The sequence below is a fragment of the Stomoxys calcitrans genome, chromosome 3 (genome assembly GCF_963082655.1).
Source record: "Stomoxys calcitrans chromosome 3, idStoCalc2.1, whole genome shotgun sequence".
Lineage (NCBI taxonomy): Eukaryota > Metazoa > Arthropoda > Insecta > Diptera > Muscidae > Stomoxys > Stomoxys calcitrans.
The window spans coordinates 77,500,803-77,511,168 of NC_081554.1; the positions used below are offsets into that span (position 1 = coordinate 77,500,803).

The window sequence follows — 10,366 nt, forward strand, 5'->3', positions numbered from 1 at the left end:
TTTGAACCATACTCGCACAGTTGTTGGAAGTGATACCAAAACACCACGTACAAAATTACAGGCAAATCGGTAAAGAATTGCGCCGTCTTAAAGCTGAAGAATTCAAGACCCATGATCGGTTTATATGGCAGCTATATTAAAATATGGACTGATTTGAACCATACCTAGCGCAGTTAGTGGAAGTGATAGCAAAACACCACGTGCAAGATTTCAGTCTAATCGGACGAGAATTGCGCCCTCTAGAGGCTCAAGAAGTCAAGACCCAAGATCGATTTATATGGCAGCTGTATAAAAACATGGACTGATTTGAACCATACTTAGCACAGCAGTTGGAAGTGATACCAAAACACCACGTACAAAATTACAGGCAAATCGGATAAGAATTGCGTCCTCTAAAAGCTGAAGAAGTCAATATCCACGATCAGTTTATATGACAGCTATATCAGGTTTTGTACCGATTTTGACAATAATTAGAACAGTTTTTCGACGTGATACCAAAACACCACGTGCAAAATTTCAGTCAAATCCGACGAGAAGTGCGCTCTCTAGAGACTCAAGAAGTCAAGACCCAAGATCGGTTTATATGGCAGCTATATCAAAACATGGACCGATTTGTCCAATTTACAATCCCAACCGACCTACACTAATAACAAGTATTTGTGCAAAATTTCAAGCGCCTAGCTTTACTCATTTGAAAGTTAGCGTGCTTTCGACAGACAGACGGACGGACGATTAAGAATATATATACTTTATGGGGTCTATTTCATATTTCGAGGTGTTACAAACAGAATGACGAAATTAGTATACCCCCATCTTATGGTGGAGGGTATAAAAAAAAACATATTTTAGGACTTTATTAAGAACACGTAAAACTTCTTACTTTTATTAAACGGTAAAAAATAGGCGCTCATACAATGCCTGTAAATCTATGAAAAAATTGTACATGGTTCCAAAGAATAATATAATTTTTTTCAGTTAATGCTCTATTATGTGCTGCTATTTTCTTGACCGCAGCTGTATATTAAAACATGGACCAATTTAGACCATACCTGGCACATTTGTTGGAAGTCACAACAAAACGTCACTTGCAAAATTTCAGCCAAATCAGATAAGTCAAATCGGGAGATCGGTTTGTACGGCAGCTATATCAAAACATGGACTGATTTGGCCCATTTACAATCCCAACCGACGTACACTGCAAAATTTCAAGCGAATGTTAGCATGCTTAAAACGACTTAGAATATCAAGACGACCAAGAATATATTCTTTTTGGTCTCAGATCAATATTTCGATAAGTTACAAACAGAATGACAAAATAAGTATTAACTTCATCCTTTGGGTGGGGTATACAAAAGGCAAACCCTCGCAGTCGGTAGGATTCGAACCTACGCTCCCAGAGGGAATCTGATTTCTAGTCAGACGCCTTAACCGCTCGGCCACGACTGCTACGTGAACATGGACGCCAAAACAACCATACCAACTCTATATCGAAGCGTCATCTTGTGCTCAATGTGTGCCATAGCAAAGACAAGATTCACATTCTCCTACAATCGCCAAAAGATGTCATACAGCAAAAACACTCACATACACGTTCATGCATTAAACTACAGAATATAAATATAAATCATATAAGGGCTGTTCACATTTAATGATAATTTTTATTTTGCACACGATATGTGCGTTATATACAAAATGTGTTGTCACTTTCTCTGTCCACAAGGCTTTCCTTATGTACGTCAAATACGAGTAGTATACGGTGTAATCGGCATGTATTCTCATATGTATTGTATATTTTTACACATGTGTCTACATACTAGCATGTGTATATATACTAGCATCCCGGTGGTCCGCTTCGTTACCCTCCTTTTTGATACCCCCTTTTTAGTGTAGGATTTCCAAAACCCTAGGTAGTTACTCAGTCACTCATAAGATTATCAAGTTTTGTAATAATTGCGTATAAAATTTCAGATATTTGTCCCCTTCTGCAAAGAAGTCAAGCAAGAACAACAATACATCGAAAAAATCATTGAGTCAAAATATAGTCCGATGTAGGCCATCTTCGAACTTAACCTGCCTATGAACAAAAATATAATCTATGCAAAGTTTCAGCCCAATATCTCTATTTTTAAAGACTGTAGCGTGATTTCAACAGACAAACGTACGGACGGACTAGATTGTCTTAGAATTTTACGACGATCAAGAACACATATACCTTATAGGGTCGAAAATGGATATTTCGATGTGTTGCAAACGGAATGACAAAAGCATTTGGTCAATATGCTCCACAAAGCTTGTCGCTGACTAAGAAAAACAAACAAACTTTTATCATAAAATTTTGAAATATGTAGCAGCACCACTTAACAACGTTATTAGCAATTTATAAATGTTATGTTAAGTTCATGTACTATGTTAAATGTATTTCGCGGTATCAAATTACATTGTCATAAACTGTTATACAAAAACGTAAATAACATCGAGAGAGGCTTATCTCACTCCATGTTTAAGCTCTCTATCTCACAAATACAGTGATATGTAACTACATTCGTGTAAGAATGCTCTCAACATCCAAATGATCATCGTTCTGTCGGAACTCTTTTAACTCACCTGTTTAATTGTATGCTCTGTTCTTACTTATATGTTTTGATGTTAGACACGTGATGCATTTTTGTAATAGGCAGATAATTTGTTGTTGTGAAATTCGAAGATGGATTAATATTATGACTCTTGAAAAGCCTATTTAAATGAGAACAACGTTTGTAAAATTGCTATTCCTTCGCCAACTCTTTTTTAATAAAGACAAAGAGGAAAATTGAACTGTGTATCATTTTTGGAAGGCACTGATAAAAAAACAACTATTACCTAAAAATAAAATAAAATTGAGTATACAGCCATAAGAAGACCTGGTGTCTATTGTGGCATATACCAATCGAAGAACTGTACTGGCGAGCTGCCTTGCAAGTTCTCGAATAAAATAAAAAATTATTATAAAAAATAAAACAAAATTCAAAACATCTTTAAGGTGATTTGCCCTCACCTTACAAATATTTTTTATATTGGCTATAGCAGCAATAATCAATCTGAAACAATGATATGATGTCAAAACTCAACAAGTAGCAGAGCTTTTACGAGTTTTATGCCGTTTACTACTATATGACGTTTTCGAAGTTTACAACTTTTTGACAGTCGAAAACCTACAAAAAATTGTCATACCCGCCATCAATAATTCAATTTATTGAGTGCCAAATGCCAATGCAGTGCCAAATTTGGTGTAGGTATTGGAAGTCTTAAGTGTAGTTTAGATTACAATTCAAACGATTTGGGCAAAAATGGAGGCAACTTAAAACTTTAGACGTCAAATAGTGAGATCGGCATGGATATGGAAAGGCTTAAGCAAATTTCTTGTATAAAATTTCAGCCTGATTGGTTGAAAACTCTAAGGACTCACTCAATACCACAAATCGGAAATTCGGTTGTGGGGCAATGAACTTCCAAATATGACTCTATTCGATATCCTTTTGCAATCCCCAACGACCAACGTCATTATTTGAGGGAAATATCCAACAGATTTTTTGTTTCGTTCGGCAGACTAATATTCTTGTGGTAGTGGGCATAAAAGTCCAGCCTTATTTCTATAAACAAAGTTATTTTTTCTTACGCCATTTTTGCGGGTTGTTAGGGTCAGTATGTTTCAAAATGCAAATAAAACAAGTTTATTTCAACCTTTTCTCGACGTTTCGTCGGCTTTTTTCCGACTTTTTCAAGAGTTTATTTAGTAAAATTTAATTTGATTAAATTTATTATAAATGTGTCGTGATGTCCAGTTTTTTAATTAATTAAGAGAATAATGCAAATGTAATATTTTACTTAATAAACTCTTGAAAAAATCGGAAAAAAGCCGACGAAACGTCGAGAAAAGGATGAAATAACCTTGTTTTATTTGCATTTTGGAACATATTGACCCTAACAACACGCAAAAATCACTTAAGAGATTATAGAGCAACAGTGATCACTAACAAAAATAATAGAAAGTTATTTTTCGTTTCTGAAATATATAATTTTTAAATTATAAAAAAACCAAAAACTTCATTCTATCGCAGTCGGTAGGATTCGAACCTACGCTCCCAGAGGGAATCTGATTTCTAGTCAGACGCCTTAACCGCTCGGCCACGACTGCTTATGTCAACTTGGTGTCAAACGATACATATGGGTATGTATACATATACACAAATTCGACAAAATCACACCTCAATATTTACACTAGGCATTTTTCTTTTAGCACATATCTCAACCTCATAATATTGAACTGATATTATTTGGCAGATGTCGCCAGTGTGGTACATATCTAATTGAGTTGCGGATGATTGCGGAACACTGCACCAATACATACATGAAGATGCAGTACTTCAATTGTATCTTTTAGATGCCAGATGTCATTAGTAAAAGTATGCTCATCTTTCAGTTATAATTTGGTTAGAAGTAGTTGTCAACAGGTGTCGTTAGTGAATCGTTTTTAGCGACTTTCCTAAAAGTAGATATTAATTTATTGATTAAATTAATCCGCACATGCATTGGGTGAAGTGGTTCAATTTCAATTAACACTATGCGTTCAAAATTATTACTAAACGACTTTTGCAATTGCTGTATCTTACCATACAAAGATTGTTTACGAATACAATGCCATCTATGCGTTCAAATTTACATTTTGTATGTCTTTGCATTGGATCCGTGTGGAATACGCATGGGAAAAGACGTACAGTTTTCTCCGAATCGATATCATTATTTGCTGTTTTTTGTTTTGAACTATAAGCCTAATACTGCCTTCATTCACAGCGAAATTGCCTTTTAAATTATTGCGAAATCCGACGAACTCTATTCTTTACCAAGAAAAAAAAAATATTGCTACAATTTTGCCAAAAGAACTCAGTACTACTTCTACGGAATGTGCGCTTTTTCTTCCTCACAATTTTTATACCCACCACCATAGAATGGGGGTATACTAAACTTCCGTTTGTAACACCTCGAAATATTGATATGCGACCCCATAATATTCTGCATCCTCTCGACATTCTGATTCGATCTTGCCATATCCATCCTTCTGTCAGAGGGTCGAAAGGCAGATAAAGTGATGCCAGGTATGCTCCACCGTCTTCTTGTCTCACCACTGTTGCATAATTCAAATTTTTGTGACAAAATACGCAGATCCTCGGCCGAGTACCAGTGTTAGCATAGAATAATTGGTACTTCATATGTTTCAGTCCAGAAACTTTGTTCCGGGTCGTCCATGGCTCCTGAATTAAGCCAATATGAATCTTGCCCTTGCTGATTTTCTCCATCAGAGCGTGTGTAGCAGTCTCGCTCCGGTGGAGGTTTATCTGGATCATACCTCAATCATTGGTCCTCCAGTAAATGGGCATCCTGGGAGTCGGTGATGATCTCATTGTCTGCTCCCTGTTCTTTAGACTGCATTGACTTTCCGGTTCTTTACCTAGTCTAGTCTTCCGAATTTTTATAAAGTCGGTAATGGTTCCATCGTTGGGTCCCTGTTCGTTGCATTGAGTCTCCTGTAGCTGCGCTGCCTAATGTTTCAATATTAGGATCTTTACTTATCCCAGTATTCGGAATCTTTAAGTCGGTGATGGGTTTGTCGTCGGGTTCCTCTTTGTTAGGCTGTGTTGGGTCTCTCGCCATTGCACTGCCTGATATTTTAGTATTAGGATCATTGCTTCCCCTAGTCTTTCCAATATTGAGAGATGACGTGATTGTCTCTTTGTCGGCCCCCTGTTTGTTGGGCGGTGTTGAGTCACCTGCCACTGCACGGCCTAATGTCGCAGAATGAGAATTTCTGCCTATCCTAGTCTTCCCAATCTTGAAAAAGACAGCTTTGCTCCCGTAGTGCGTCATGCCTTTAGTCTTAGTCAAACTTGCCACGGAGACTTGATCAATGCCAACCACAAAAAGAGTTCCTTCCTTCTTACCCTCCCTGTGGAAGACCTTCCACTTCTCTGCGACCAAACCTTGGTTTTGCTCGCCCAAGAATCCCAACATGACTTCCGCCGCAAATTTACTGCCCCATCCCTTGATGAAGATCGTAGCCTTTGTGAGCTGGGGGATATCCATCTTTCTCACCAGGTCGAGCGCCCTCCCAGGGAGAATGAATATCTGACGAGCTTTTCGACGGTATCAATACATTCCGCCGACGCAAAACACAACGTAAAGATGTCCCCTCTAAACTCGCAGCTCATCATTTGTATGGGTGGACCCTCAACAGAGTCCCACACATGTTCAAAAATCCGATCGTTAACCAGATCCTCCACTCTGGCGTAAGAGGGCGGCTGCTTACCATTCTCAGCGATCATCTTCCCCTCCGTAGGACACTGTCTGGAGACTCCATTGCGGGATGGCTGGCTTGGTTTTACCAGAGTACCTGAAATCGGGGAGAACGCCGATGGCCCAGGCTAATATTAGGCATGCAAAGATAATACTCGAACTAAGTTTAATCATCAAAAGCCCCTGCAGACCAGTATTTTTTGTGCTTGTGTGTAAATCAAATCTGTTTACAGACATTCCTTTGGAGCAGAACATCTCATTTTATTATACCCTCCAACATAGGATGGGGGTATACTAATTTCGTCATTCTGTTTGTAACTACTCGAAATATTCGTCTGAGACCCCATAAAGTATATATATTCTTGATCGTGGCGACATTTTATGTCGATCTAGCCATGTCCGTCCGTCTGTCCGTCCGTCCGTCTGTCTGTCGAAAGCACCAAAGGAGTAGAGCTATCCGCTTGAAATTTTGCACAAATACTTCTTATTAGTGTAGGTCGGTTGATATTGTAAATGGGCCATATCGGTCCATGTTTTGATATAGCTGCCATATAAACCGATCTTGGGTCTTGACTTCTTGAACCTCTAGAAGGCGCAAATCTTATCCGATTAAAATAAAATTTTGCACGGCGTATATTGTTATGATATCCAACAATTGTGCCAAGTATGGTTTAAATCGGTCCATAACCTTATATAGCTGCCATATAAACGATCTTGGGTCTTGACTTCTTGAACCTCTAGAAGGCGCAAATCTTATCCGATTGGAATGAAATTGTGCACGACGTATTTTGTTATGATATCCAACAATTGTGCCAAGTAAGGTTTAAATCGGTGCATAACCTGATATAGCTGCCAAATAAACCGATCTTGGGTCTTGACTTCTTGAACCTCTAGAAGGCGCAAATCTTATCCGATTGGAATGAAATTTTGCACGACGTATTTTGTTATGATATCCAACAATTGTGCCGAGTATGGTTCAAATCGGTTCATAATCTGGTATAGCTGTCATATAAACCGATCTTGGATCTTGACTTCTTGAGCCAATTGAGGGCGCAATTCTCATCCGATTTGGCTGAAATTTTGCATGAGGTGTTTTGTTATGACTTCCAATAACTGTGCTAAGTATGGCGTAAATCGATATCGAACCTGATATAGCTGCCATATAAACCGATCTGGGATCTTGACTTCTTGAACCTCTAGAGGGCGCAATTCTCATCCGATTTGGCTGAAATTTTGTACAAAGGCTTCTCTCATGACCTTAAACATACGTGCCTAGTATGGTCTGAATCGATCAATAGCTTGATACAGCTCCCATATAAACCTATCTCCCGATTTTGCTTCTTGAGCCCCTACAAGGCGCAATTCTTATCCGAATGAACTGAAATATTACACATAGACTTCTACAATGTCAATCACGATTCATTTATGGTCCGAATCGGACTATAACTTGATATAGCTCCAATAGGATAACAGTTCTTATTCAATATTCTACAGGGTGGCTGATGAAAGCCGCTACCAAAAAAAAATGTAATAACTTTTTTTCTATTTAATAATAATAATTTAATAATTAATTTAATTAATTAATTAATTAATTTAATTAATAATAATTTAATAATTAATTTAATAATTTAATTTAACATGAATAAAAGAAAAATGTATTCCATACACCGAAAAAAAAATGTAGCAATATTCATCATTGTAGCAATATTCATCAGCCACCCTGTATGTTTGTCTAAAAAGAGATACTCGACAAATGCGATCAATAGTGGAGGGTATATAAGAATCGGCCCGGCCGAACTTAGCACGCTTTTACTTGTTACTATTCCTTTGTTTCTCATTGTAGTTCTCATAGTTTTCCGGGGGCGGGTTATTGGCCCAGCGCCCCAACCGCATGGGTTTTGTGGGATTGCACACGTATCCCTCGATGTGGCGAGCCGCTTGCTCCAAGTTCCGACGCTCGCCTCCAGCCGACCCTAACCTGGGAACAGACGCTGATGTTGGCCATTGGTTATTTGAAGGCACCAATGTTAAAGTCCAATGTTAAACGGAGTGATGGGTAGAAAAACGTACTCTGTAGATGCCTTGCCATATCGGATGAAAGATATATATGGAAGCTATATCGTAATATGAACTGATTTTGTTCAAACTCAATAGCGTTCGTCCTTGAATCAAAGAAGTGACTTGTACAAAATTTGATGACAATCGGATAACAAATGAGACCTGTACCTTGATCACAAGAATAGATGGACAGACAGATGGACATAGCTAAATCGAAGTAAGAAGTGATTCTTAGCCGATCGGTATGCTTATCAATGGGTCTAGCACTTCTCCTTCTCACAGCCGTAGAGAATGCCAGGCACAAGATAAGTCTTTGCCAAGAGAGACCTAAACCGCCGCGGAGTAACCGACTGAGTGGCCCAGAGAGCACGCAATTTTGAATATCCCTGACCAACGACAGAGTCGATATGATTACTCCAAGTCAGAGTGCTATTAATAACCACGCCCAAGTTCTTTGCATGAGGAACAATTTCCAATCTAGCGTCGTTAATGAATATACTGACATCCCATGAAAAACGAGACAGCCTGTTTCTGATAACAACTTTACAGGATTGAGACACAGACCATTGGCTTTTGCTAACGTGCTGACTCTTGACAGATCATGATTAAGCAGACGTATGTTTTCAGCAATCTCATCCCTTGGACTGCCGATATATATCTGTACATCGTCAGCGTACATATGTACCTCATAATAAGACAATTGACTCGCAAAGTCGTTACTGTACAATGAAAAGAGAAGAGGACCCAGAATTGATCCCTGAGGAACACCTTTGAAAACAAGCAGAGGCGACGAAACCAAAGCCTTATAACTGACGGACTGAGTGCGGTGTGACAGGTACGACAAAATAAAGCTGGATAAGGATGTAGAAGAAATATTGTAAAGATGTCTCATCTTATCACATAACAAGGAATGATACACAGTGTCAAATGCCTTAGAATGGTCAAGAAGAACAAGGAAATTTACCTTGTCATTCTCCAAATTGACCCTGATCCTCTCAGTGACCTTTGCCAAGGCAGTTACGCAGCTGTGGTTAGGTCGAAACCCGGACTGTCTCACATATAACAAAGAGTTCTCGTTGACAAAAGACGAAATTTGCATATACAGCAATTTCTCAAAGACATTTGACAAGTAACAAAGAATCACAATTGGTCTATGTTCCTTGGAATTCTTAGGCAGTGGGATGACCTTGGCATGCTTCCACGCTAATGGAAAATAACTCGTGATCAAAATCCTATTGAAAACATAGGTTACATGAGGAATAATACGGGGGAGCAAGAGTCTTACAAATCTAGGATCAATGCCATCAGATCCGACAGCATTAGACTTAACAGTCGCGACACACTCATGGATATCGGCGGGACCAATAAAGCTGAAGCCAAAACCAGAGTCGTCATCGAGAGAGGGGGATATATTGAAGCCATAGAAATTGGGATCAACTGGGATCTGTGGGAAATTAATTAAGGCATCATTAAGCCCATTCAAGTTCAAGTTCAAGAGTCGTCATCGAGAGAGGGGGAGATATTGAAGCCATAGAAATTGGGATCAATTGGGATCTGTGGGACATTAACAAAGACATCATTAAGCCCATCGATGTTCAAGTTTGTTAAACATCTATTAGTATCTTTCCGAATTCCTATGTCTCGAATAACCTTCCAAGTTCTCTTGGAGCCTATTGCAGAAGTAAAGCGTCTGTAATAGTAGTCTTTCTTGGCTATCTTAATCAACTTATTGACTTGGTCTCTTGCTGAGCGAAAGGCATCATGTAACTCAGGCGTCCTGAAAGTGATTATAGGCCAATCGGTATGCTTATCAATGGGTCTAGCACTTCTAGCACTTAGCGTTGCAAACAAAGGCGCAAAGTTATAATGCCCCGTAGCAAAGAGGTGGTGTAGGGCATAAATACATTTCAAAGCTAATGTGTTGTTGGCAAATGTGATGTGACAACATCAACCTTAAATAAATTGTTATACCCTCCACCAT

At 38.7% G+C, this 10,366-nt stretch overlaps 2 non-coding genes across 2 annotated transcripts; both read right to left on the minus strand.

The window, feature by feature from the left end:
- Nucleotides 1–1,364: 1,364 nt before the first annotated feature.
- Nucleotides 1,365–1,446, minus strand: Trnas-aga (transfer RNA serine (anticodon AGA)). The gene has a single exon. It is a non-coding gene; the product is annotated as a tRNA-Ser (tRNA).
- A 2,646-nt stretch (nucleotides 1,447–4,092) lies between these two features.
- On the minus strand, nucleotides 4,093–4,174 carry Trnas-aga (transfer RNA serine (anticodon AGA)). The gene has a single exon. It is a non-coding gene; the product is annotated as a tRNA-Ser (tRNA).
- Nucleotides 4,175–10,366: the final 6,192 nt, after the last annotated feature.